At 43.5% G+C, this 26,984-nt stretch overlaps 1 protein-coding gene across 1 annotated transcript in view; it reads right to left on the bottom strand.

Moving 5' to 3' along the window:
- Positions 1-23,419, bottom strand: part of PDE1C (phosphodiesterase 1C) — a 351,587-nt gene extending 328,168 nt beyond the window's left edge. Inside the window, exon 1 of the mRNA XM_060156875.1 lies at positions 23,377-23,419. The gene's annotated coding sequence lies outside the window, so the exon portion shown is untranslated. The remainder of the gene's footprint in view (positions 1-23,376) is intronic.
- Between the last annotated feature and the right edge of the window lie 3,565 nt (positions 23,420-26,984).

Below are 26,984 nucleotides of genomic sequence, written 5' to 3'. Positions count from 1 at the left end.
TTCTGCCAGTCAGGCTTGAGATACAGGGCCAATCCAGGAGGCTGAAGGTGGGGTCAGCCCCACCCAAGCCATGCTGGTGGAAGGTAGAGGAACAGAGCTTCCCTAAATGGAATGAGGCTGCTGTTCCCACAGAAGAGAGAACACATGCTGGCTAGGAAGCAAAGGTCACCGCAACCGGTATGGCTGGGGAATAACACAGCGGGTAAGGATGGCAGGAGTGGTGAGGTGGGGGAATGGCAGAGGATCAAGGCGAAATAAGGACTTACCATGGATCATTTTCATGATACGCAAAGGAACACGGATTTTATTCTTCAGGCTACCATTTCTCAACTATTTTCTCCCATAACATAATGATGGATGGCAGCATCTTGCAGGCATATCTGGGGTTTATTCGCGATTTTTTCATGCATTGGCTCCAATTCCACCCTTATTCTCTCACGCTAGACAGAATGATACAGTGAACCCTGCTCTAGTGGGTTTTTAAAGAGTAAAACAAAAAGAGAATGAATTATTCACAGACTTTTGATTCAACAATGTTTCCCAATGCCTCAGATGAGCACAGATGCTATAGGCAATGGGGAGCCACTGAAGGTTTTTAAATGTAGGATGGGTCAGATGAGGAGATGCTCAAGGTAAAGAGGCCAGTTGGGAGGCTATTAGAGTAGAAAGGTGAGGGGTGTCAAGGACTTGAGCCAAACTAATAGCTGGAGAGAATGGAAAAGGAGAAACTAATTACAGAGCTATTGCACAGGATGTAACTACTTACTAAATGGAGAGCAGCAACAGAGGATGCTTCAGGTTTAGCTGACAGCTTCCAAACCATCCACTCTCATCCCTCCTCCCCTTCACTCTTCACTTGCCTCCCAACTATAACATTCACATGGGAAAAAAAAGCAAATGATGGGAAGCAGATATGGAGATTCCTATCTAAACAAAGTTCTTCCTCTCAGGTTCAAAAGAGTGCTTCTTCATAACTGCTTATTAATTGTACTTTAAAATATAGTCAAATTATAATCTGTAACAATAATTGTTGGTGATTTTATGTGATTATTAACGATTGTGTGGGCATTGCTAATAATACCTATAATTGCAATTGCCAATTATCACAGAATTATTATTACTGACAACTCAAAACAGTGCCTTATGTTTTATAGCACTTTACCAACTTTACAATTTTATTTATCTCCATTTATTTCATTTTCACAATAATTCTGAAACAAGTATTATTGATCCCATTACACAAACTTTATCAGAATGAGTGACTTGCCCAAAATCATACAACAGATAAGTGGCAGAGGCAGGGTTGAAACTCCAGATTTCTGATTCCTAGGACCATGATTTTTCCACTTGGTTTTGGTCCTCATTATTTGCAGTAAAAATTAATAAATAAAAACTGTATTCCCAGTCTGAGAACTGGATCAACATTTAGCTTTTAGATTTTTAGCTACTCACATTTGCCCAAAAAGAACATTTAAATCAGGAGGAATGAGGTATAGGTAGTTTGGGGAAAGTAGAAGCTAATACTCAGCCCTAAGGGCAGATGGCAGGTGGCTGCCAAGTGGTTTGGTCTTAAAGATCCCACAAGAATCCTGTCTCCAAGTCACTCTGGCACTAGAGCACCACAAGACTGTCCCAAAGTCACTATGGCCCCAGAAACCACCTGTCTGTATTTCTGTTACAGACCTATGTCCAGAATGCCCCAGCTAATGTGCTTTTGGGAAGAGTATATATTTTCTATCACCCCCTGGGGGATCAGGATGACATTGCAGGATACCTGGGCAGAGCTCAGCATAAGAGAACTTTAAAACCCTGAGGCTTCCAAATAAGGCAGAGTAGAAGCTGATAACATTAAAAAAAAAAAAAAATCCATTATACTTCCTAATAACAGGCCCCAAACCCTCTGACCACTATACTTCTGTGAAAGCTGCTTCCTGTTACTGGAATTTGCTCTTCCTTAATAAAACCTAACCTTAAAAATAGTCATATAGGGCTTCCCTGGTGGTGCAGTGGTTGAGAGTCCACCTGCCAATGCAGGGGACACGGGTTCGTGCCCTGGTCTGGGAGGATCCCACATGCTGCGGAGCAGCTGGGCCCGTGAGCCATGGCCCCTGGGCCTGCGCGTCCGGAGCCTGTGCTCCACAATGGGAGAGGCCACAACAGTGAGAGGCCCGCGTACCGCAAAAAAAAAAAAGTCATATAGTTTGCCTTCAAGGCTCAGTCAAATGACATTGTTCCAAGAAGCTTTGCTGAAGCCCCCCGCAGGTGAAATGCTTCTCTTCTCCACCTCCAAAATTCCCAGAGCATTTTGCACCTCAGTGCAGCCTGCACTAGAGCTCACACTGTGGCTCACTCATCTCTACTTACATTGGTGCTGCCAGTAGAAACATAATGCAACCTGCATGCCTAATTTTCCAGTAGCCACATTTAAGAAAGTAAAACGAAGTAGGTGAATTAATAATATATTTTATTTAACCTAATACATCCAAAATATTATTTGAACATATAAACAATATTGAAATTATTAATTAAATATTTCACTTTTTTGTATATGTTAAGTCTTAGAAATCAGTGTAGATTTTACTCTTACAGCATATCTCAATTAGGAGGCTAAATTTTCACTGGAAATCCTTGATTGTATTTAGATTTTATACAATGTACAGCTTAAAATGTAGATTCACATACTCGAGTTGTTCCAGACATAATTCTCAATGGAAAACATTAGTTTTCCAATAACAGTTACTGAATGATGTCTTTTTTCAAGCTTATATTTAAATAGCTTAAAATTAAATAAAATTAAAAATTAAGTTCCTCACTGGCACTAGCCACATGTAGGAAATGGCCATCATACTGGACTGGACAGCTATCTATACTACTAGATTATAAACTCCTCAATGGTTTACAGGGCCTTATTCATCACTGTATGCCCAGCATTCAGGTCATTGCACTGCACACAGTAGTTACTCAATAAATGTTTGTTGAATAAATGAATGCATGAATGGTTCCTCTTAGTATCGCCCACAGTATTGAGCAGAACACTTTCCATGTATGACAATAATTGTGCCTCTTACTTATATAACACTACACAGTTTACTAAGGTCATCATCTTTTCATCTTCATGAATACCCACCGAGAGAGATATTATTTCCACATCTTAGGCAGAAAACAAAACTAGAACAAGCTTAGTCTCTGTGTGTAAGGTCACTTAATAAAGGGCAGAGCCAAATTCTGAACCTACATTTTCTGACTCCCAATTAACACTCCTTCAAATTCACTGGCAGCTGCTCTTTAGTGATCAACAAACGTATGTAGAATTGAATTAAACACTTCAGAGTGCACAAAGAATGCTCAGTACAGCTGCAAAAGGATTCTCCCCAATGTCCTATATCAATAGATAATATGAATATCAAAATTACATAGATCTTGTGCATCCATTAGTGGAAGATATGGTTGCTTGACAAAAAGTCAAGAGATTACAGTTAATACCTGTTTGATAAGAAAATGCCAAGTGAAGGAGAGTTAGAACAGTAACTAAAGAAGAACACCAAAGGCATTAACAGCTGGAGCACCTCTTATCTCTGACCACACTGTGCTTCTGGGGAGTTCCACAAATCTGCCTGAGGTATGAGAATCTAACCCAGGTAAATGATCCTAAATCTACAACAATCTATTTACACAAAGATGTCCCTCACAGCATTGTTTATATTACATTTGCAAAACACTGGAAAATTTTCAAATATCAGAAAATGGTTTACTAAACTATAGTACATCCACTAAGTGACTAAATTTAAGAGTTTTTGATGCTCATAAAAGTTTAAACATGGAGAAATGTTGGGCGGGTCATAATGTTAAATTTTAGAACATGATACTGTGAGATTAAAGAGGAGTTAAACATATTCATAGAGGAAATCAAATTTTAGCAATCTGCAAAGAAAGAATCATGGGTAACATTTTCCCTTTTCCTTTTTCTATGAGCACTATCACATTTATAATAGAAACATATTTTTTTAAAAAAAGCTTTAAACAAACAGGTAAATACATCTCAATACCCCCTTGTCCATCCCTCACCATGGATAATGAAGCTCAAGTAAAGGAAAAGTTTCTTCTACTTTTTGTTTAGAAAATGGGCTTCCACTTGTAATCAAGGAGATAATCCTTTTCTCTGAATTGTTGGTCTAAGCTACTGAGTCAAGAACTATCATCACCCTTTGGAAGGATGTGACAACTGCAGGGCCACAGTCTAACTTGATGCCCAAGGTCACACAGCTCTGCAGAACGGAGTCCAGCCCACAGACGCACTCAACTTTCACAGCAGAGCTGCTCATATTCCCGAAGTACTCTGGCTGGCTTCCAGCAGATCCACTTCCCACTGGGCCACAACAGTGTGGGGCTGCCTTACACACTTGGCTGATCACCTCCCAGCTCTGGGAGATGTTGTTCACACTATTTTAAGAGAATCGGCCACATTGAGTTCTCAGTGATAAAGAGACTGGGATACGAAATGCCCTTGCAGCAAGCCAAAAGCTGGCAAAGACCACTCCCAAACCTCCTAGGCTTCCCTCTGGCCTTGACTATGAAGTAGACCATCCTTCTTCCGAGTTTGGTAGGATATCCCAAGGATGAGCAAGGGCTAGTATGCAGAAGGACCCCTGCCAAGAAAACAAAGTCTCACATCTTGCTGATGGGCTTCCAGAGGGACAGGCAGAACCATTCAAACTCAGCTGAGGGGTTAAGCATAGTTCAGTGATTAATCACTTGGATTCTGGAGACAGACAGAACAGAGGTTCAAAGCCCAACTCCAATACTTGAGAGCTAAGTGATCTTGGGCAAGTTATTTAACTACATTTCAGTATTCCCATCTGTCAAGTGAGCATGCTAGTAGTACCTATCCCAAAAGATTATTATAAGGATTAAAGGAACATTTAGAATAGGGCCAGGCCCTTAGTAAGAACCATGAAAGGGTCCTTCATTTGCAATATTGGTTGAGCACCTCCAAGTACCAGGACCATTTGCAGTTCGCCAAGCACTGTGCTGAGCTTTACATACTGTAATGTTTTTAATCCTCACAATAGCCCCCAAAGCATAAGTATGATTATTTCTGTTCTACACATGAGGAAACTAGTGCTGGGGGGGTGGGTTGGGATTAAGCAGCTTGGCCCGGTCACGTATGACAGAGGCCCCATTCAAACCCAGGTCTCTTGGGATCCAAAAACAAAAGGTCTTCCCAGGTGAGGCCCAGACTCAGAGTAAACGTACTTAGGAGAAATAAGTACATTTCTCTGTCATACTTACTTGTTAAGGTTTGTTTACTCTGTTAAGTGTTCTCTCTTTGGTGTGGGGTTCTGCTCCTTCCTGCGTACGTCATCCACACAAGATTTTCTCTTCCTTCTCCTGACTCCTGTTTCTCACCCCAGGATGAATTGGAGCTCACAGCAAAGGCCCCAGGGCTTGGGTGAATTAAGGACACTGAGGCACTAGGAAAGATTGCTAATCCTCTCCCTGATGATGGGGAAAGACGCCTTGCCCAGATTCAACTCCTCTCCCTGTCCTGCATCCCCTGCCCCAGCTACTAACCCCACCATGATCTGCCATGGTAACAGCAGCAACAGTGTACTCGATTTTCCATGGTACTGGGCATTTTCTAAGCACTTTCATGTAAAATCATCTCCTTTGATCTCACAATGATCCCGATGGGTAGAAAGGGAAAATATTTATCCCTGTTGTACAGATGATAAAACTGAGGTACCGGGAGTTAACAACTTGCCTGATATATGGCTAGAGAAGGGCCCAGGTTTCTTGCCACCTACAGTGCTCTTTCCAAAGCACTGAAGGTTCTGAAGCTTTTCTTGAATCACAAACTCTCATGACAATCTGTTGAAAGGTTCAGAATCCCTGAAAAATAAATATGGAACCCTAGGCCCTCTTTGAGGCATTCCCAGACCCCCTGAAGTCATCCACTAGTGCCTGACCCCAGGTTAAGAGCCTGCACTACACTTAACGCCCATCCGTACTAACCCGAGGGAGAAAAACTGAACATCAGGAGCCACAGGGAGGTGCCAAGGCCTTGGTCAGGATAGAATCCTCAAGAAAAAAATCCTCCACATTGTTTTGCTTTAGTCAGTGTGGGCCAGGGAAGTGAGGGATTCTCTTGTACCTTCAAAGAATGCCCGGTAACTCTAAGTTCCAGAAATGCCTTTCTGGGGTAAACACCCAGTGACCACAGGACCTAAGTTTTTCAGGGCAGAAAAGCTAGGTTTTAGTCCAACGGTTTCTTTGATGTTTGATTAGAATAAAAACGGTCACTTTGGAGGGCCTCTTTGAGTCCAGACTTGAGGAAGTCCTTAGCTCCCTGCCATGTACTAGAGCTATAAACTCTACGAGGACAGGGACCACGCCTATTTTGTTTCCATGTTAAACCTAATGCCTACTACAGTGCCTGGCTCATGGTAGGAGTTCAACAATGGTTATCATGAATGGATGAACCCTAAGAAGTTCCCACATCCATGCCTGACCTGATTCCCTGACTTTTCAAAACTTTCTCTTTTCTAAGCCACCTCCTCTACATGGCACGTCTGACCACATTCCCTGATTGTACTTCCTCTGTGCCGTGGACATGGTTCAGTGGTGTTTCTGCCAGGTAACTGCTGCTATTTAGTGATGAATGCAGAGATCAGAGAGGAACATTTTGGGATCATGTGGAATAAAAAGCAATCCTATAAATGTAAACTGTTACCCTATAAACATGGATTATTATTCACAGAGAGGAAGATGTATAAAATACTGAAGGACAAAGTAGAGCAGTTCAGGGTTTTTTTCTATATTTTTTCTATTGACTTTGAAAATTAGCTCTTTTGCATTCCACATGATATCTAAAATGAAGTTAAAACAACAATATGTCCAGGCAGGGAATGTATAATAAAGCAAGCCTCTCCCCAAAAAAGATTCATATATTTATTTTCATTCTTAAAAATCATTATAAATGTATAAAATCCTTAAAACAGTTCTCAGTCCTACCCATAATCAATAGTTATTTCCTAAGCAATACATCTTCCTTCAAACCAAATAGTCTCTGTAAACACAATAGTGTTTCTCAGTAATCACATTTGGGCAAAGTCCCAAACCACCTATTTGTAAGTGGGAACAAGCCCTATCCTCACCAGTAGCATGATAGAGAACTCCCCAAGATGAAGGTGTTCCATTCATGAGACATTCCAGTTCCCTCCACTCCATGCCTATTTACTGCCCAGGACAAATTTCCTAGAATATATGGAGCAGATGGTTTCTTGCATCTCTTCCCAACTCCACATTCTGTGACTTCACACTGGTAACTTGAAATTGGCCATGGTGGGAATATTTCCACTACAGAAATTGGCAAAAGCCAATGTCCATCAACAGCTGAATGGATAAACAAATCATGGTATAGCCACACAACAGAATACTACTCAGCAATTAATGGAAAGGATCTACTGATAAATGCAAAAACATGTAGGACTCTTAAAATAGTTAGACTAAGTGAAAAACGCCAGCTTTTTTTGAAAAGGATACACACTGTATGATTCCAGTTATGCAAAAATTTAGAAAATGCAAAGTAATTAATATAATCTATAGCAACAGAAAACAAATCAGCGGTTGCCCGGGGATCCACTGGGGACAGTATGGAGGGGCTGGAAGGAGGAGTTGCAAGGAAATTTTGAGAGTGATGGATGTGTTCATTACCTTGATTATGGTGACAGTTTCACACATGTATACAAATGCCAAATGTATTTGAATATGTGCAGTTTCTTTCTATGTCAATTAAATCTTAATAAAACTTTGTAAAAATGCTCTTCTCTGTTTATTCCTATAACAGCATTTGTTTTTGTTGTATTTAATATTAACTACATAAAGCAACTAATATTTTAATAAATAAAACAAAGGCTACTGCACAGGACAGTAATTTTTTAAAGACTCAATTTCTTTTTTAATTAATCAGTTTATTAATTTATTTATTTATGGCTGCGTTGGGTCTTCATTGCTGCGCACAGGCTTTCTCTAGTTGCGGCGAGCAGGGGCTACTCTTCACTGTGGTGCGCGGGCCTCTCATTGCGGTGGCTTCTCTTGTTGCGGAGCACGGGCTTTAGGTGCGTGGGCTTCAGTAGTTGTGGCACACAGACTCAGTAGTTGCGGCTCCCGGGCTCTAGAGTGCAGGCTCAGTAGTTGTGGCGCACGGGCTTAGTTGCTCCGCGGCGTGTGGGATCTTCCCGGACCAGGGCTCGAACCCGTGTCCTCTGCATTGGCAGGCGGACTCTTAACCACTGCACAACCAGGGAAGTCCCAATTATTGATTTACTTATATTTCTTCCACTAAACTCTAGGTTCATTGTGGGCAAGAACCTTTCTGAAGTCTATCCTAGGCAGATATTTTCTCCTCTCCTTTGCCTCCAACTCCTCCCCCCAGGAACAATTTACGACTCTATTTCTGTGCCCTGTTTCCAGATTGGGGGGTGGGGTGGAGTGGGGTGGAAAACACACAGGCTTTGGGGCCAAAATGGTGCAGGTTTAACTCCTGGTTCTGCTCTTTCTCAGTTGTGTGCCCTTGGCAAGTCACTTAATTCTTCTGAACCTTACTTTGCTCATACATAAAAGAGGGATGATATTGACATCTACCAGTAGCAGATCAAAAAGTGACTATACTATTCCCGTGAGCAGTATGTCAGCAAAATACACAAAAATCATCAGCACTGGCACTACACAGCTTTAGGAAAGGACAAGCTATCTTGAAAAAAAATACTAATAATAGTCAATTCAAAGTTGTGAGGTATGAGCACCATCCCACTCAACCTAAGGGGTTCAGCACTGATTGGAACTGCTGGAAGAAGCCCCACTGAAAAGAGCACCCAGGGCTCCTCTTCTGGTGCAGTTTATTAAGGGTCAAGATGTCCTTTGAGCCAGTGTTTCCACTTCTAGCTACCTACTCTTAGGGATACAGCTTAAAATATGGGAATATCTAGATGCATGAGGATTTTTATCACAGCATTCCTGTAAAGAATGAAAAACTGGAGACAACCTAAATGTCCAACATATATTCTCACACACACACATACACACGCACATTATGTGGCAACTTGGAAAAATGCTTAAGATAAAACATTCAGGGCTTCCCTGGTGACACAGTGGTTGAGAATCTGCCTGCCAATGCAGGGGACACGGGTTCAAGCCCTGGTCTGGGAAGATCCCACATGCCGCGGAGCAACTAGGCCCGTGAGCCACAACTACTGAGCCTGCGTGTCTGGAGCCTGTGCTCCGCAACAAGAGAGGCCACGATAGTGAGAGGCCCGCGCACCGCAATGAAGAGTGGCCCCCGCTTGCCACAACTAGAGAAAGCCCTCGCACAGAAACGAAGACCCAACACAGCCAAAAATTTAAAATTAATTAATTTTTTTAAAAAGATAAAACATTCAGTAAAAAAAATTAGAATACAAAACTGTATCCACACTGTAATTATGACTGTAAGAATAAGTCATAGATATAAAGACTTCAGGAAGGATGCCAAAATGACAGCAGGGATTATATTCAGGATTTTTTTCTTTTACCCTTTATCAAATGTTCTACAAGATAAGTATATTATTTTTATGACAAAATCTCATTTTGTAAAAGATGAATAAAGGAGGACTGGTGACTAAGAAACTGAGGCAATGTCGCAAAGTGAGTTTATCCAGAAGGTGGTGAAAATACGTCAGCCACTGAAACTGTAAGCAAAAGTAGTCAGTGCCTTCTGGAAACTTCCACCTATCACATTCTCAAAAGAAAACATGTACGTCGCCTGAATTCTGCTGAATTGGCTTTTGGAGAAAGATGACATAAAGGACATTTGGTGACACTTCGGTTATCTAAAATGGCATGGACATATGGCATCTCGAGGGGTGCGAGAGCTCATTCTGTGATGATTCCAAAACTCCAGACATCCGCTCCAGATAAATGCTGCAAAGAAAAGGGAGCAACGTCTGTATCCGGGAACCACGGTCAGGAAAGGCCTTGATGGTCATTAGAAAAATGGTGCCCTGTGGAAGCAGCACACACCAAGGCAATGTGGATGTGGGAGAAGGAGGGAAGGCAGAAAGGGCCGAAGGGGAGCCTGTAATGCAGGTGGAACCTGGTTCTCAGGCCTGCTGCACTCCACAAACCAAAGAAGCTTTCAAATCATACAGCTCTCTGGGCGCTACCCCAGGGATGCTGTTTTAATCACGCGTGAGTATACTGTGAAGCCCGGATTAAGAACCACTGAAATATAAGGTAAATAATAAATCTGAAGAGAATAGAGATTACTAAGTAAAAGACAAGGTTTTCAACTGGGAGAAGATGAAACTACAGCACGGAGGGAATTTGCCTGCGGTTGCTGCTGATGCCACTGGTATTATTCATTACAAAAGGGAAACAATTTTAGAAATTGTCTGGTCTACTTCATCTTAGGTCTCTCTCTCTCTCTCTCTCTCTCTCTCTCACACACACACACACACACACACACACACACACACACAAATACACACACCTCAAAAAGTTGAACTTGAGCCAAGTAACTGAATTCTTGGTGATATTTTATAATTTAAAAAAGTACAATTAATTGAGATTTGGGACTATGCTAAAGGTTTTTTAAATCTTTTTTTGAAATGATTGTAGACACACAGTAAGTTACAAAACTAGTACAGAGAGCTTCGACATACCCATTACCCAGTTTCTGCCAATGATAACGTCTTACACAACTACAGTATGTTACCAAAGCCAGGAAGGTGACATTGACACAGTATAAGTACCTAGCCTATGACCTTACTCAGATTTCAGGAGTTTTTATGCTAAGTGTTTTGACATACACTTTCTCATCTTATCCTCCCATCATTACTATTTCGATTTTGCAGAAAAGAAAACTGAAGCCAGGAGAAGCTGAGTAACTTTCCCAAGGTGGTAAGTGACAGACAGGATTAGGATAGAAACTCAGCTTTGCCTGATTCCAAGCTCCAGTTCTAAACCACCTTCCTCTACCAGGTCCCTGTATTGCACACACACACCTCCATGGTTCATGGCCGTTGGGGACAAAGGGCTCTGGCAAGACTGCAGGGTGATGCTGGTGACAAGCTCGTAGGAGAGGCCTGTGGGTAGCAAGTGTGTGAGGTCACAGCCAGGAGAGCAGTAAGTCTTAAGAAGGGCCATCTAGTTCTCCAGCCCAGCAGCTAAAGTGGCATTTGTAGGCTGAGCTATGTTCTGCAGGAGGAAGGGGCAGGCAGGGGATGAAGCCCAAGAGAGCAGGCCAGCAGGCGATGAAGTAAGAGTCCATCCTGGGCACGAGGAAATGGCAGGAAAGGAAGAGAGTAGGCTGCTGTGGGTACTTCACTGGGAAGCAGGCAGGAAGCAGGAGCCTAGCTAGAAAGCAAATGCACACCAACAACCAAACCAGAAGACACAGACCCCCTCGTCCATGCCAGGGAGGAAGTGTGTTCTAGAGCTTATATGTGGGTTCTGGAGCCAGAATGTGTGGCTCTGAATCCCACCCACACCTACCAACTGGTGGTCTGACTTTTGGTAAGTTAACTTCACACCTCAGTTTCTCCATCTGTAAATTTCAAGTAATAAAAATTTTAAAATCTCCCAGGATTGCTGTGCAGATTGAATAGACAGCATGTAAAGCATGTAGAAAAGTGCTTGACACATCACCTTCAGTCGGGTTAGCTACTGTTATTACACACAACGTGACTGGACAAGGATTAAGAGGAAAACGCTAGAAACTAAAGAGAGGGAGAGGGTGCCTCAAAGGTCCCTGGTGTCAGAGTGGCTTTTCAGTACTAAGGGACACACCTGAGGGACAGCCAGATAAAGTGAATTCCTTCACACAACACCGGGCCTACAGCTAACTGTACATCTACCAGCAGCACTCAGCAGGATGCTGATGCGGGATCGCATTACCTACGACTACAAGGCACTTGCTGGTACCAGACACTGTGCTCACTGCTCCACATGCAGAGCCCCCTTGACTCCTCACACATATCCCTCGAGGGAAAGAAGATTTCATCCCATTAAACGGTTGAGGAAACTGAGGCTCAGCTTCAACTGCCTGCTCAAGGTCACACAGCAGGCGAGGAGTGGAGCTGGGATTAAAATCAGAGCTCAGGCATTCTCGCTATACCCGTCAGTGATAAGATGTAGGCAAGTCTTCAGACCATGGGGCTGGGCACAGACATCAGACACTGGCCGGCAGGAGTGGAAGCAGGGAGCAGTGCTACATGGCAGAAAGAGGAGAGGAGAAAAGACTTGGAGACCCAGTTAAAAGTCCAGACAGGGCTTCCCTGGTGGCGCAGTCATTGAGAGTCCGCCTGCCAATGCAGGGGATGCGGGTTCGTGCCCCAGTTCGGGAAGATCCCACATGCCGCAGAGTGGCTGGGCCCGTGAGCCATGGCCGCTGAGCCTGCGCGTCCAGAGCCTGTGCTCCGCAACGGGAGAGGCCACAACATTGAGAGGCCCGCATACTGCAAAAAAAAAAAGTCCAGACAATACATTCACACTCCTTTTTCTGGCTAAGTAATGCCTCCCCCAACCCACTCCATGTCACTCTTGCCACTCTGCAATTTCCCATCATTACAGTGGCACCACCAGGTTCAGGTCAAGATACTGCCTTCCACCAGATTACAGCAGCCCACGGAGCCCCTACCCGCAGGACAGGGGATTATTTAGAGCCTGGATTTGCTGATACACTTCTTCATATTCCAAGTCAAACTTATTTCTGCCCATTAGGGTTGATGCATTTTAGACTAAAGGACTGCCCATACCACCCTTCTTTGTGTCCTTTCTCTCACAAACACCCTCCCTGGGCTCCAGGTAGGATGAAGATATAACAGCTTATAAAACAATGGATGAAAGAAAAATCCAGAGTGCATGCTGACACTACAATCTAGAAAGGGAGCAAGAGAGGAAGGAAAGGGAAAGCTCTTATTTACCATCAAATGTCATTTAATAAATGGAGAAAGAATAATAGAGTTAGAAATTGCCATTGATTCAGGCAAGAATCATCAAGTGACGCTAAAACCATTGCATAAAAGTTTGTTAAGAAAGAGATTATCAGCAGCTGCATAGCACAGGGAGATCAGCTGGGTGCTTTGTGACCGCCTGGAGGGGTGGGATAGGGAGGGTGGGAGGGAGACACAAGAGGGAGGAGATATGGGGATATATGTATATGTATAGCTGATTCACTTTGTTATACAGCAGAAACTAACACACCATTGTAAAGCAATTATACTCCAATAAAGATGTTAAAAAAATAAAGAAAGAAAGAAGAGATTATCTTCATCGTCTCAAAGTTATCTCCCCGCAGATAACTTATTACCTACAAAGGGCAGAACGGCACCTTTACAGGGGACACATTAGGGGAAACAACCTTAATGAAATAATCAAAGCTAACATCACCAGTAATGGGACAATCAACAGCCCTCTTCCAGTGCTGCATGGAGGACGCAACATCTACATCACTTACATAGTATTCCTGTCAACATGAATAACCTGAATCACATCGCAAGGCAACGATCAGACAATCCCAAACTGAGGAACATTCTGCAGCACAAAACATGTGACCCGTTTGCTTCAAAATGTTAATGCCATGCAAGACAAAGAAAGACTAAAAACCTGCTTCAAATTAAAGGAGACTGACAAGTAAATGTAATGTGTGCTTCAGGAACGGGTTCTGGATCAGATAAAAAGATTGTCATAAAAGACATTATTGGAACATTTGGTGAAATCTGAATGTGGGCTGTATATTAGATAATAGTTTTATATCAAAGTTAAGCTTCCTGAATTTGGTAATTATACTGTGTGTGTAAGAAGGTGGTCTCACTCTTAAGCGATACAAGCTGAAGCTGAAAGGTCATGATGTCTACAACTTAAGGTCAAAAGATTCGGAAAAAAAAAAGATAAATAGATGATAGATTTGATAGCAAGCAAGCAAAAGTGACTCTAGGTGGAAGATAGACAGTTGTTCATTTTACTAGTCTTACAACTTCTCTGAAGGTTTAAAAATTGTCAAAATAGTTTTTTGAAAAACAATGTAGGTACCTACCAGTTGGCTTAGAGCTAGACACAAAAGCCTGATTCAGTGCTACCCATGGAAACCTAATGACCAACGAAACTCAGCCCCGACAGGGCCAGACAGGGTCGAAGATAGAATAATTATCAAAACAACAGAGAAACACAAAATTTAATAAATATAATTCAGCCCTCTGCATACATCCCCTTTCTCATTCTCAATCTGGACCATTTTCAAAGAATGAAACTGATGTACAGATCAAGGTTTGGATCCCGGAATCCAAGTTTGCTATTTGATTCACATCCTCCTGTTTCTGGCTTTGCAGAGTGTGCACAAGTTATACTCTCAGGCAGTTTGCAATGTGTCTGCCTCCGAGTACTTGACCCCATCACCTGAGCCAGAATCATCATCCCTTCCAAAGGAGGACAAGCATGTCTAGCATGTCTACAGCTCTTGTTCAAATAACCATCCTTCCCCAACCGAGCTGGCCTCTGGGGTCTAGAGGTAATTCATCTTAGCAAATTCAACTCCTGCTGCACTTACCAGTAATCAATAAATGGGGAGCAGCCAGACTACAGTCATGGGGCTGTCTGTTCAATAACCATTAGCTGCTACTACATTTAGAAGTAATAGAAAAAACAATGGTCCCTGTTCCAATCCATGTGGGAAGACATATTCTCACAAGTGTCTTCCCCTGATTGTCCATGCTCTTCCTCCATAGATTTTTAAATTCCATGCTGTTCTCCACCTCCATTATTCCATCTCTGCTGCCGGGCAGAAAACCTTAGTCTTGATGTTCTGTGTATAGAGGGCAGAGGCATGAAAATATAAATCCTAATTCTGTAATTTAATTAGAAAAAAATATGCAGTCTTCTTTCTGCTTCCCCAAAGATTTCCCAACGCTCCAAAGATCTCTGCCTATGGAATAAAAGTGAACCTTCTTCTCGTGGCAAACAACGCCCTGCCGTATTTGGTCTCAACGTTACTTTTCCAAGACTGCCCCACTTTCCCATGCCTTAGACACAAATCCAACAGTTCCTTCAACATACGCCGTGTCTTCCTGCCTCCTGACCCTGGCTAACGCCATTCCTTTTGCTTCCCTTTTATGTCCACCATGATCCAGTCTGGCCTGTTTCAATGGTTACACCAAGTGTCATTCAACATATTCACTGATCCGTGTGAGGTCCAGGGGCAAGGGTATGTGCTGGTCCAGTTCACCTCAAGTGGCTCCGGAGCCGGGCATGGGATGTGACTGCAGAACAAGGACCGAGCACTCGAATGGGAAGAGAGCACCTGTTATTAGAAAGATTCAATAAGAAGGAAATCTCTCCTTTCCTGCTAGCAAGGGCAGAAGCCCCGCCTTAAGGCTGCAAGTGGGGACAAAAATTTCTACAGAGTAAAACACAAGGTAACATTATCGTGAGGTTCATAACATAACCCGGGATCCCCCACTGCTGAGGACAGGGACCAATCATCAAGGGATATCCAGACTTGCATGACCGTAGGGCACAGTTTCAAAGGGTTTTGCTCTATTTGTATTTAGGGAACCTGAATTTTACTGCAGAAAAACCAATGAGGTAAAGTCATTTATCACTGAAAGTTTCTAAGGCATAACATATATGGTGCTTCTGAGGTATTTCCCAGTGTAGGGTCCCATATCAGTTAGGCCAATCTGTCTCTTTACCTCATCCACCATTAAGACTTAGCCCAAGGTCTGGTCCTGGGGAAGAGGAGGATATAATGTAGGAGAAGCAGGAAGCCAGAGACCCAGCTTTTCGGACTTGGGGGATTATGGGGAGACGAGGCAGACGGGGCAGGAGTGAGACTTCCTCTTCTCTTTCTAGAGGGACGTCTACCCATAAACCAGAAGGTCCACATCTGAGTAAACTCTGTGGCCAGTAGAGTCAGGTAGAAGGAGGCTGGGTTTTAGCTTCCCCGAGTTATCTCTTGGGTTCTGTGTGGTTTGGACAGGCCCCAGAGGTTCCCACAAGCTCCTGAGGTTGAACCTCAGAAGTTACCAAGGATTGTGCTTGGGGAGTTGGCCCATGAGGTTGACATGGGGACAAAGTACCCAAGGGCTAAAGGCCAGACCATCTGATCCAGAAGCACATGAGAATCATGACCAGACCTCGAAAGGATGCAAAGCACTGCCATAGAGAGATGGGAGGCCTGCCTTCATTTAGAGAGAACTTCAGAGACTCCTAGCACACTTCAGGTCTCTGTGTGACCAAGGACAGAAGTTCCTGTCGCTCATCAGGAGGCACGGGAGGTTGACCCACGCTGCACACTGGCAGAGAGATGGAGATGAAGCCTCCAGGAGTATCCGAGCCTCTCCCCCACCTGACAGTACTGAAGCTCCCCACTCCTCCCTGTGGGATTCTCCTAGGATGACTCACTCACACTTTGTAAAATGTGCTGCTAGGAGTTATTCTGATTTAGGCATATACCAAGTTGTTGAGGACACCTCCGATGAGTGCCATTCCTATGGGTAGAACCCTGGCTTCCCCAATAGCCTGATGAGAATGTGTCTGGTTTGACAAAGGATACGCTCTTAAGGGGAAGTTAGCCTTGGAGACAGGTCCACTGGCTGGCAACCAAAGTGTCCAAACCAGCTGTACAATGTCCAACATTCTTTGGCATTTCCTTTGTACAAAAGATACAATTATATTTGGGGTACGATTTTAAATGCTCCCTTCTCATGTTGTAGTTTCTTTAGTTAATCTCAATGTTTCAGCAAAGTCTCCAGTGGGCAATAAAAGTACAAAAGACTAAAAAAAATTGTGGCCTGCCCCATGTTCACCCCACCACTAGAGCCCACGGGGAAGATGCAGCATGAAATATAAAATCAAGCACAGAAAACTGGCCCAGGATTTCTAGGCCAGTAGCCTTGAAGCTGAAGCTGTGCCCACAGCACAGAGCTGGCAGTGGTGGGCCAGCAGAGGATCGCAGCATGGTGTGAGACTGAGTTAGCCGGGGCCTTCTGAGAAGCAGGTGCCAAGGAAGGATTAGACATGCAAGAAATTTATCAGGGGGAACATCTGAAAGAGAAAATGGGGAAGGAGCCAGAGGAGGCAGGGAGAGGCGAGATGCAGGTCTGACTTCCAGTGAAGGAGAGAAGGACGGCAGGTTGGGTGGGAGCGTCTTAGATCACAGTGCAGTTATAAAGAAAGTTCACCAAGGAACTTGGAGTCCTCGAGCTGAAGTCACCATCAGAGGAGTCCTGTGTCTCCCAGGAATGGCCACCCTTAGGATCCCTGGCACTCTTAGTCATTGGCTGAAAGTACCCTTGAGAAACACAGCCAGAGCCATCCCAGGGACAAATATCCTCGCACAGAAGCTGGGGCCATGGGTCAAGTACATTCCGTGTGGTCAGAGATGTGAGAGGTGCATTCACATGGCCACCACAGAGACAAACTCCCTCTTTCCCAAAATACTAGTGGAAGGACCAGGAAGAATGCAAACGGAACAGTGTCTGCATGATATATGCTTTGTCAATTTCCAACATTGGAAAATCTGTCTATAAAAACTTGCTTTGCAAAGAGAAGCCTAAGTATTTCCCTTGTGGGAAGCCAAAGTTGCAACAGAAACTCTTCTGAGTTTTAAAAAAAATCAGAATTCATTCTTTCATTTTTCCCCTTCACAGACCTGAGCAAAACTCTACTGCTTTGGATTAGCGAAGACTAGAAAAGAAAAATGTCAACTCCAGGGAGACAGCACTAAGTCACAGAAGTAGGGGCCCCCCGAAGTTCCCGGTGGGTGACCAACATATGGTGATAGAGAAAGACATGTGACCAGACTTCCCATGAGCTAATTGGGAATTTTAACCCATGACTCATTCCGGGGTGGGGTCTGAAGCTGCAGGGGACGCTACCCCACACCAAGCCCTATCATCAGCCAGATTGCACATTTCCTGAAAGTAATCAAGTCAGAAACTGGCTTCTTGGCTATAGCTGTTGGTCGAAAAATGAATGCCAAAAGCCAAAATGAGGATGAGTTCAACGATTTAATTCTGCGTGGAAAACGCAATCCATTAAGTGGGATCTGACAAGGACTTAATCTCATGTGCAGCCGAGGTGTTGGCTCAATGCAGTTCTGCTCTCTGGAACATATTCTTAGTAAGTTATGTATAGAATCAGGAACGCTTTTGCCAAAGCCCAAATAAGTCCATTCTGTGTGGGAAGAGAAGTCCATCAATCCCCCAGTGACTCTCCAGGGAGTGAGCATACTCTTCTTCCAAATGCAAAACGATCAAAACCTATGCTGAGTCACACAATTCAAGGTAAGTAACTGAGATGGCCAACGTGCTGGATGGCTTCAGAATTTCCACTACTGCCCAAGGAGGTCAGGCCAGAGGCCAGCCTTGCTCACAAAGTACCTACTGGGCTCATATTCCCAGCCTGGGGCACATGGCACAGCCCAGTCACAGAAGAAGGGGATCAAGGTGCAGAGGATCAATCCACTCCTAAACAGGATTTTGAAAAACTGGGAGAGAAGGAATTAGGGGCTGCCATATTCATCGCCCACTGAATCCTAGCAACAGGGCCCAAGGCCACTGCTGTTATTTCACTGTTTCCATTTGTTAAATGAGGCAACTGAGAATCAAAACCATGACTCAAAATCACACAGTTAAGAAGAGCATTTGCAAATTCATGCCTGTGGTATTCCAAAGCCCACGCCTCACTCCTCAGAGGGTGGTCCTTGGACCATCACATCACTTGGGAGCTTGTTAGAAACACAGATTCACAGGCTGCTACCCAGACCTACTGAATGTGGGTCTGCATTTAACAGGATTCCTCAACGAATTTATTGGACATCAAGTTTACCTTAATGGGCTCCTACCAGAAAGGGGTAGGTGGATCAAAAACGTAAGTTTAGACTAGAAAAAAGATTTAGTACAATAGAACAGGGTCAGTCTCATAGGATAAGCCTCAAACTATATATCCAAATTGCACACCCAGATTAGTAGAATCAATCACGCTACCTTATTTCACCAACAGCAAACCCAGAAGCAGGAAAGCCAAGGTGATGTGGTGGTAGAACATGGTGGACAGGTAAGGCTTTGGAGCCAGGTGGACTGGGTTGAAATTTCCAGCTCTGCCACTTGCTGGGTGGCTCTGGGTAAGTTACTTGATCTCTCTGAGACTCAGTTTCCTGACCTGCACAACTGGGATAGCAATACACACCTTGCCAGGGTTTGGGGAGATTGAGTAAATGAATGTACAGTCCTAGACATAGCAGATGCTCAGTAAACATTGGTTTCCTTGACTTTCAGTACAATCTGGGCTGGGTCTCACCTTTGCAAATGTGCACACTAGAAGCTGGGGAGATAAAGGGTTCTCAGCAGCCAGCTCTTTCCTGTTCTCTTGGGTCACTAATCAGACTGGCTGGACTGGTCTATCTTCCTTAAGCTTCAGGCTCAGCATATTCTCTCATCTCTTTTAAGAAAAACCTGAGCAGAACAAGGTTCAAAGGGACAGGTCGTGAGGAACAAAGAAAACAGGCACCTGGATACAGTTCCCAGAAGTGTCTACTTTCGAGACACTCAAGCCTTTTTATTTAGCTATGGTCCCCACTTTCCTCTTTTCAAAAGTCTCGGGTTTTGAAAGCAGACTTTTTCATGTCAGAGGCTTCGTGAGCGTTCAGAGCCCACAGTGTCTGCACCTGGACCCACAAAACCCAAGTCTGATCTTATTCACTCTGTGTGTATCTGCTCAAAGGCGTGGAGGAGTGGGAGGTGGCTGCCAAGCGCTACCTGCACGTGCGTCCCCAGCTGCTGCCCGGAAGGACATCCCCACCTACCACGCCCACTTCTGCATCAGTTACAGAAGCTGATACAATAGGTGTCCTTGGGACAGAGTATCTCCCACAGATGGAAGTAGCTGAGGGCAAGGGTCCCAATGAGGGTCCCATGGTCTGACTGCCTCAGGAACAGCTCCAGCACCAATAAAGAGGCATTTCCTTGCCCAATCAAAAAAAAAAAATGATGACCATATTTTGTGGCCCCAAATTCCAAATGCCCTCCAAGTGTGAACAAGGAGAAAGAGAAGGGAGTAGGCAAAGCTATCACTTCTACTCTGTTGCTCGGTGGTAACGATCCTGCAGAGGAGCTATGAGGACAGAGGATGCCAATTCACGAGAACCATGTGTTCCTCCGCAGCAAACAAGACTCTGCAGAACCGCAAAGGGCAGGATGTTCACAGTCACATGCCTGGATCCCTTAATTGTGTGTGGGGTTGTGTATAAGTGTGTCCACACACACACACACACACACACACACACACGGCACGGTGGCTGAGAGACTGAATTTCAGAGTCAGAAAAAAGAACCCAACACCTCAATCTCAGCAAAGGGATGACTGTACTGCTTGGTTAAAGAAGTCATAGTAGGGATTGAGAGCGCTGATCATGGAGGCACCCCTGGAGTTTGAAACTGTAGGAGCATAATGCACGGGTCATCCTAGATTTTCCAGAGTCACTAATATTGGAGTCAGCAATTACCAGGTTTTTTCACTCCTGGAGTAAAAAGGGAGGTAGGGGAGAACACATTGTGATATATTCCTATCACATTATTTAATATCCAGCTATAACTCATTCCTTCTCTGCAATCCAAAAGGCATCTAGAAAACAAGTGGTATTACAAGGGCAACCTTTTTTTTCATTCTGAATTTTATTTTATTTATTTTTTATACAGCAGGTTCTTATTAGTTATCTATTTTATACATATTAGTGTATACATGTCAATCCCAATTTCCCTATTCATCCCACCACCCCCACCCCTGCTTTCCCCCCTTGGTATCCATACGTTCGTTCTCTACATCTGTGTCTCTATTTCTGCCTTGCAAACCGGTTCATCTGCACCATTTTTCTAGATTCCACATATATGCGTTAATATACGATGTTTTTCTCTTTCTGACTTACTTCACTCTGTATGACAGTCTCTACAAATGACGCAATTTCGTTCCTTTTTATGGCCGAGTAATATTTCATTGTATATATGTACCACATCGTCTTATCCATTTGTCTGTTGATGGACATTTAGGTTGCTTCCATGACCTGGCTATTGTAAACAGTGCTGCAATGAACATTGGGGTGCATGTGACTTTTTGAATTATGGCTTTCTCTGGGTATATGCCCAGGAGTGGGATTGCTGCGTCATATGGTAGTTCTATTTTTAGTTTTTTAAGGAACCTCCATACTGTTCTCCATAGTGGCTATATCAATTTACATTCCCAGCAACAGTGCAAGAGGGTTCCCTTTTCTCCACACCCTCTCCAGCATTTGTTGTTTGTAGATTATCTGATGATGCCCATTCTAACTGGTGTGAGGTGATACCTCATTGTAGTTTTGATTTGCATTTCTCTAATGATTAGTGATGTTGAGCAGCTTTTCATGTACTTCTTGGCCATCTGTATGTCTTCTTTGAAGAAATGTCTATTTAGGTCTTCCGCTACAAAAGCAACCTTGATTCTGCTCTAAATTATTTCTTGATAAGTAAGCTATTCCCACATTTTGCTTATAATAATTTATCTGCAACAAATCTCACAACTGATGTTACTACCACAATTAAGGACAACTGCATTAGAGAATATTTACCCTCTAACATTGCTATTGAAATCAACTATCTTCTTTGGAAGAAAGGATGGTTCCAGGATAGCACAGAATTGTATTAAGGAGAGCAGTAAATGAACAACAAATGCCAATACATTTCTGGGTTCCACTGCTATAGGACTGGCATATTTACACCTACTGTGTTTCTCCCACTACACACCAAGTGCTACAAGGAATCAGAAATAAATCCTGACCTTAACAAACTTATAAATTAATCTCTTTCTGGAACCAAGACATTGGCACATAATACAACTAGCAGAGCAAAAGAAGTTCATGGCCATCAGTACCTTATCTCTATTAAAGAGCACAGAGGGAATGCAAAGAGAAGGGATGATGGTAATGGAGTTGGGCTAGCAAATACGATGTTCTTTTCATGGGAGCAGCTCTTTAGCTATTCACTGAAGAAGATGATGAACCTGGTTTGAGGTGGAAGGTGTAATTACCAGAAGACAGTATATGAAGGGGTTGACTCCACCAGAGACACTTGCAGATGAGAACACACAGACCACGAGACCCATTCACCCTCCCGTCTTCCCCCCACAGTCACTTGCAGAGAATCACAGGTTCATAGCATGTACTTCTCTCTACTTGAGTGGTTTTTATTTTACTTAAACCTCACAATGCAGTAGACCCTTACTAGGAATAAGAAAAGCATTTGCCTTGCAATTCTGGTCCCGCCACTGCGTCAGTCACGTTATATAAAGAAATCCAAACCCCTATTCATCACTCCTTTTCAGAACTCATCTATAATTCAGTCCACACTAAGAACCTTCACACAATGAAATGGCTTTTACTGGGCGATTACACATATCACCTGGATGCAGAAGAGAACACATTTTTCAAGTATATTTCCTGGACTCCAAATCCTGTCTGATTTGTTTATGAGGGAAGAAAAGGGAAGCTTACATGTACTACTGGCCATGTGGAGAGTATGAAAGCCTTATATAATGGAAAGAAAAATGAAAGAAGTAAAATTAGAATAACAGGGGGAAAGGAGGGGAGGAAGGCAGGCTGGCAAAATCATTAAACCTTAATTTCTGATACCAGTACGACTGCGTATTTCAAAAGTGAGTTTGAAAGACCCATTCAGAAAAAAGAATCACTTTTCTATACCGCATCCATACCCAGGCTGATTTTTATTTAATACAGGTGAGAAGGTAAGGAGACGCCTCATGATGAAAGTGGAGTGCAATACAAAAAGAAAACACCAGAGAACTTTGCGGGAAAACGCAGGACTAAACGATGAACAAGAACAGAGTCAACAGCCACCTGGGAAACCACAGAAGAAGATCCACACTTCATTTCAGGAGGCAGCAGCTCTCACTTCTCTTACAACTAGAAGCAAGGAACTCTAAAGGCACGGGGCTGAGTTAATTCCCACCACGTGCTTTTTCCCTGTGCACTTATCTCCCTGCGTCATCCTCCTTTGAAGCAAAAGACTCATTAATCCAATTCAAATTGCCAATGTCAGTAAATCCTTTGCCTCAGCGTTTAAATGCCAATACCAATTAAATACCAACAGCAACTTAACTACTGATATGGTCTTCACTACATTCAGGAAATCCAGCCAGAAGTTTAGCGGCATTACTTCCGACACTACTTCATCAATTCTAATTTACTTCGTGCAGAGAAATGAGGTAATTTGCTGGCCACGCTGACGTGGCATCCAACTGGACTGAAATAACTCCACAAGCAAAAAGAAGGAACAAACTGAGTTGCAATCCACCAAACCTGAAGGACGTTTTCACCAAGGCTTCCGGGCTATCAAGCTGAGGCAATTCATCAGCTAGGATTTCCTCCGGTGGCCGGGGGTCATGGACAATCGTCGGCCGTGGCTTCTCCTGGACATTCCCTGTGAGATTGTCGATGAGGGAGTTCCACAGACAGTTCTGCGACTTAGACCCTGAGGCATGAGGGGGAAAAAGGGGTGCAGGTGAGTTACCAACCAGCTCCATGGCCTGCCTTGCCCAACTCGGGATTTTCAAAAGCAGAGCAGGAACACTGACATATCTTTCATGATCTCCACCAACATGAGAGGGCTCAGGTTTTGGTCAGGCAACTTACGGAGTAACCAGGATTTTTAAAATTTATATACAAAAATAGGTTAGTACTCTGAGCATTTTAACTCACAGCTAAGTACTGTGAATATATATCCTGTCTCATTTCAGTGATAATCAACTCCAACTCCTGACAGAGTTGTCGGTATTTACTGAAGTATTCATTCAGCAACTGGAAGTATACAAAGGACGACCATTTTAGAGAACAGCAGGATATTCAGACACAAGTCTCCCCTGTGAACTCATCTTGCCTAAGGCCCAAGTTTCAAGACTGTATTCCGTGGAGACACCCACCCCAAAGAGGGCCCCCCGTCTAAGAACTAGAACCCACTACAGGCGGGTTCATTCTTCTGGAAGATTAAGATTCAAGGAAAACTACACTGGGTGTTTACCAAGACCCTACCCTACAAACACTTCAAACATATGAGATGAACATTAAAGGCAGATGTGAAGTAGATATGGTGCCACAAAATAGGGCCTGATCAGCCAGGTATTCAAGGTCAGTATCAACAGTGATAAGTTACATCCTTGATACGATGTGATGAAAATGGCACTTTACCTCCACGGTCTTTCTCCCCAAAATCTATAACCCCAGAGTACTAAGCATGTTTCCATCTTCTGTAAACTTAATACTTTAACATCTGCCCTACATGCGTATCCCAGACATGCCCTGTTTGGACAACCAGAAAATACCCCTGAGTCATCTTGCCTTGGCCTCCTGCCTCCGTCACCTCCCCCTTCCTCCCTCCCCTCCATTCCTCAGGAAGAGTCCCCCCTCCAAGAGGCATGCTTTTCAGATACCAGCCAACCAAACCAGCAACCACACCCCAACACCTCCCTCACCAAGCTTTCACATCCTGAGCCACTCTCCACCTGCCCCGATAACCCCAGACAGGTACCAGACATCTAGGGACAGCCCCTATGCCCCAGAGTGCACTAAAATTATTCAAACTAGCCAATCCTAAGCCTGCTTACCTGGCAGAACCCATTCCTTCCTGCAGAAACCACAGTAAAGACTCTTGCCCACAGTTCCTCCCTCCCTCCGCCTAACAACCCCAATGCTTCTCAGCATGGCCTCCGTGGTATGATGTGTACCCCCTCTTTTGGGATCTGTGAATACTAACAAACTATCTTTTCAATGGCAGTCATCCCCTGATCTGTTGGCCTTACCACACCTAAAAATAATAAAACCCATTAAAACACTCAGTCTAGTCATAGGGAAAAGACAAATCCCAACTGACAGACACTCTGCAAAACATCTGACCAGTACTCCTCAAAACCATCAAGGCAATCAAAAAACAAGGAAAGTCTGAAAACCTGTCACAGCCTAGAGGAGCCTAAGAAGACATGATAACTAAATGTGGTATCCTGATGGGGTCCTGAAACTAAGAAAGGACATTACGAAAAACTAAGGAAATTTCAATAATGTACATTAGTTAATAATAATGTATATCGATATTGGTTCAGTAATTGTGACAAATGTACCATAATAATATAAAAGCTTAATAATTGGGGAAACTGGGAATGGGGTATTTGGGAGCTCTTTGAACTATCTTTGCAAATTTTCTGTAAATCTAAAAATGTTCTAAAATTAAGAGTTATTATAAAAATACAAATAAGTATTAAAAATAAGTAATAAAAATAGTTATTATTTTAAATGTCTATGAGCAAGTTATATTTTTAAGGTAGAGACTGAGGGTATGACCACTATCATTACCCAGTTACCATTGGCCGGTGCTGGTTATCTTCTTCCCAGAGGAAAGAAAGCCTTTATCTTCGCTCAGATATACTGTCAGGTCTCTGAGTCATGCACCCATGGAGCTCTGCCCATCCAGAGGGGGTTGGCTTTTTCTATCCCCTCTGTGCAGAAGGAGGACCTTTTTCTAATTCACACAAAGACTCTTTATGGGGCATGAGGAGGTGGGCATGGAGGGGTAAGGAGCAGTGCCAGCTAATGCACATGCATGGGATCGGTGGGTAGAGAACATATTCGTATGCTCGTGGGGATGCCTCCCTGATCAACCATCCACAGCCCACCACAGAAGAAATCACTGTAGTTTGTTGTGCCTGAAGGTTGTCTCTGCAGCTAAGATCAAAAGTACTTCACACACAAAAGGGAGCACCTCATGAGGACCCCTGAACCTTCACCAAGGACACCCATGGCTCCGAAAACAACTCTTTTAATGACCACAGTCACGAATGATCCTTGGGAGTGTACCACATCCAAACTGCTTTTGTGTCAATCCAGAGAAAATTAAGGCACATTAAGAGCAGAAAACAGAGCCCTCCAACTCCTGAAATGCAAGACAGCTTTTTCAAAGTCCTAAACACATATCTTAATAAGATCTGGTCCTATTAATGAAAGTCTGGTTTTGTGTTAACGAAGGTCTGGTTCTAGGAGGAAGACAAAAGCAGCAGCCTGTTTTCTTAGATTTGATCTAAGCGAAGACCTTACAATAAACTCCCTGCCTATTTCCCTTCATTCTTTCATTTACTCATTCAATATACAAATTTTGAATTCCCTCAATATGCCAGATTCCATTCTGGGCTCTCGAAACAGACAGATGAATGAGACTGGTTCCCTTGGGATGAGTCAGCCTATAAACAATCACAATAAATGGGCAATGCACCATAACTAAGGGACAAAGAAGCGCTAGAAGGGGCAGAGGAGAGCTCCCCCACTCTGCCTCAGGGCCCTGGGGAAAGCCACACAGCAAACGTAACGTCTGATATGGGTCTAAGGCAGGAACAGATCTTCAGCAGATGGGGAAGAGAGAGAAGAGCATTCAGTGCAAATAGCATGTGCAAAGCCTCCGCAGCAGAACAAAGCAGCTCGAGAGAGAGGACAGTGACCAGAGATAAGGCCAAAGATTGGTTGTAGAGGGCCTTGAATAAAATGCTAATTATTTTAGAATTTCTTCTGTAGGCAAAAAAGAATTAAAGATTTTTAACCAAGGTTATGGTGACATGACCATTTCCGTGTTTCTGAAAGGAAATGAGGGTGCTGTAGAGTAGTGAAAGTGAACCCGTGGGGACTAGCAAGGCTATATGAAGAGGTCTGTGAATCCATTGTATCTGTAGATGGAATAACAAAGTCTATATATACGACTAATTTTTAAGTATATATAGATATGATTAATAAACTAGAAATTTATGTAAAAGCACTGATGAATGCATAATAGGTTTTTCATTTTCTCAGTCAGTGAATCAGAAGGGTCATGTGATCCAAGCTATCTGTCCATCAGGGGTCCCAGATGGACATGCAATAACACCTTCAGAAGT

This window comes from Lagenorhynchus albirostris, chromosome 8 (genome assembly GCF_949774975.1).
Source record: "Lagenorhynchus albirostris chromosome 8, mLagAlb1.1, whole genome shotgun sequence".
Taxonomy (NCBI): Eukaryota; Metazoa; Chordata; class Mammalia; order Artiodactyla; family Delphinidae; genus Lagenorhynchus; species Lagenorhynchus albirostris.
Note: the sequence above shows the minus strand (reverse complement) of the source record. Positions and strands in the feature narration are given on the sequence as shown.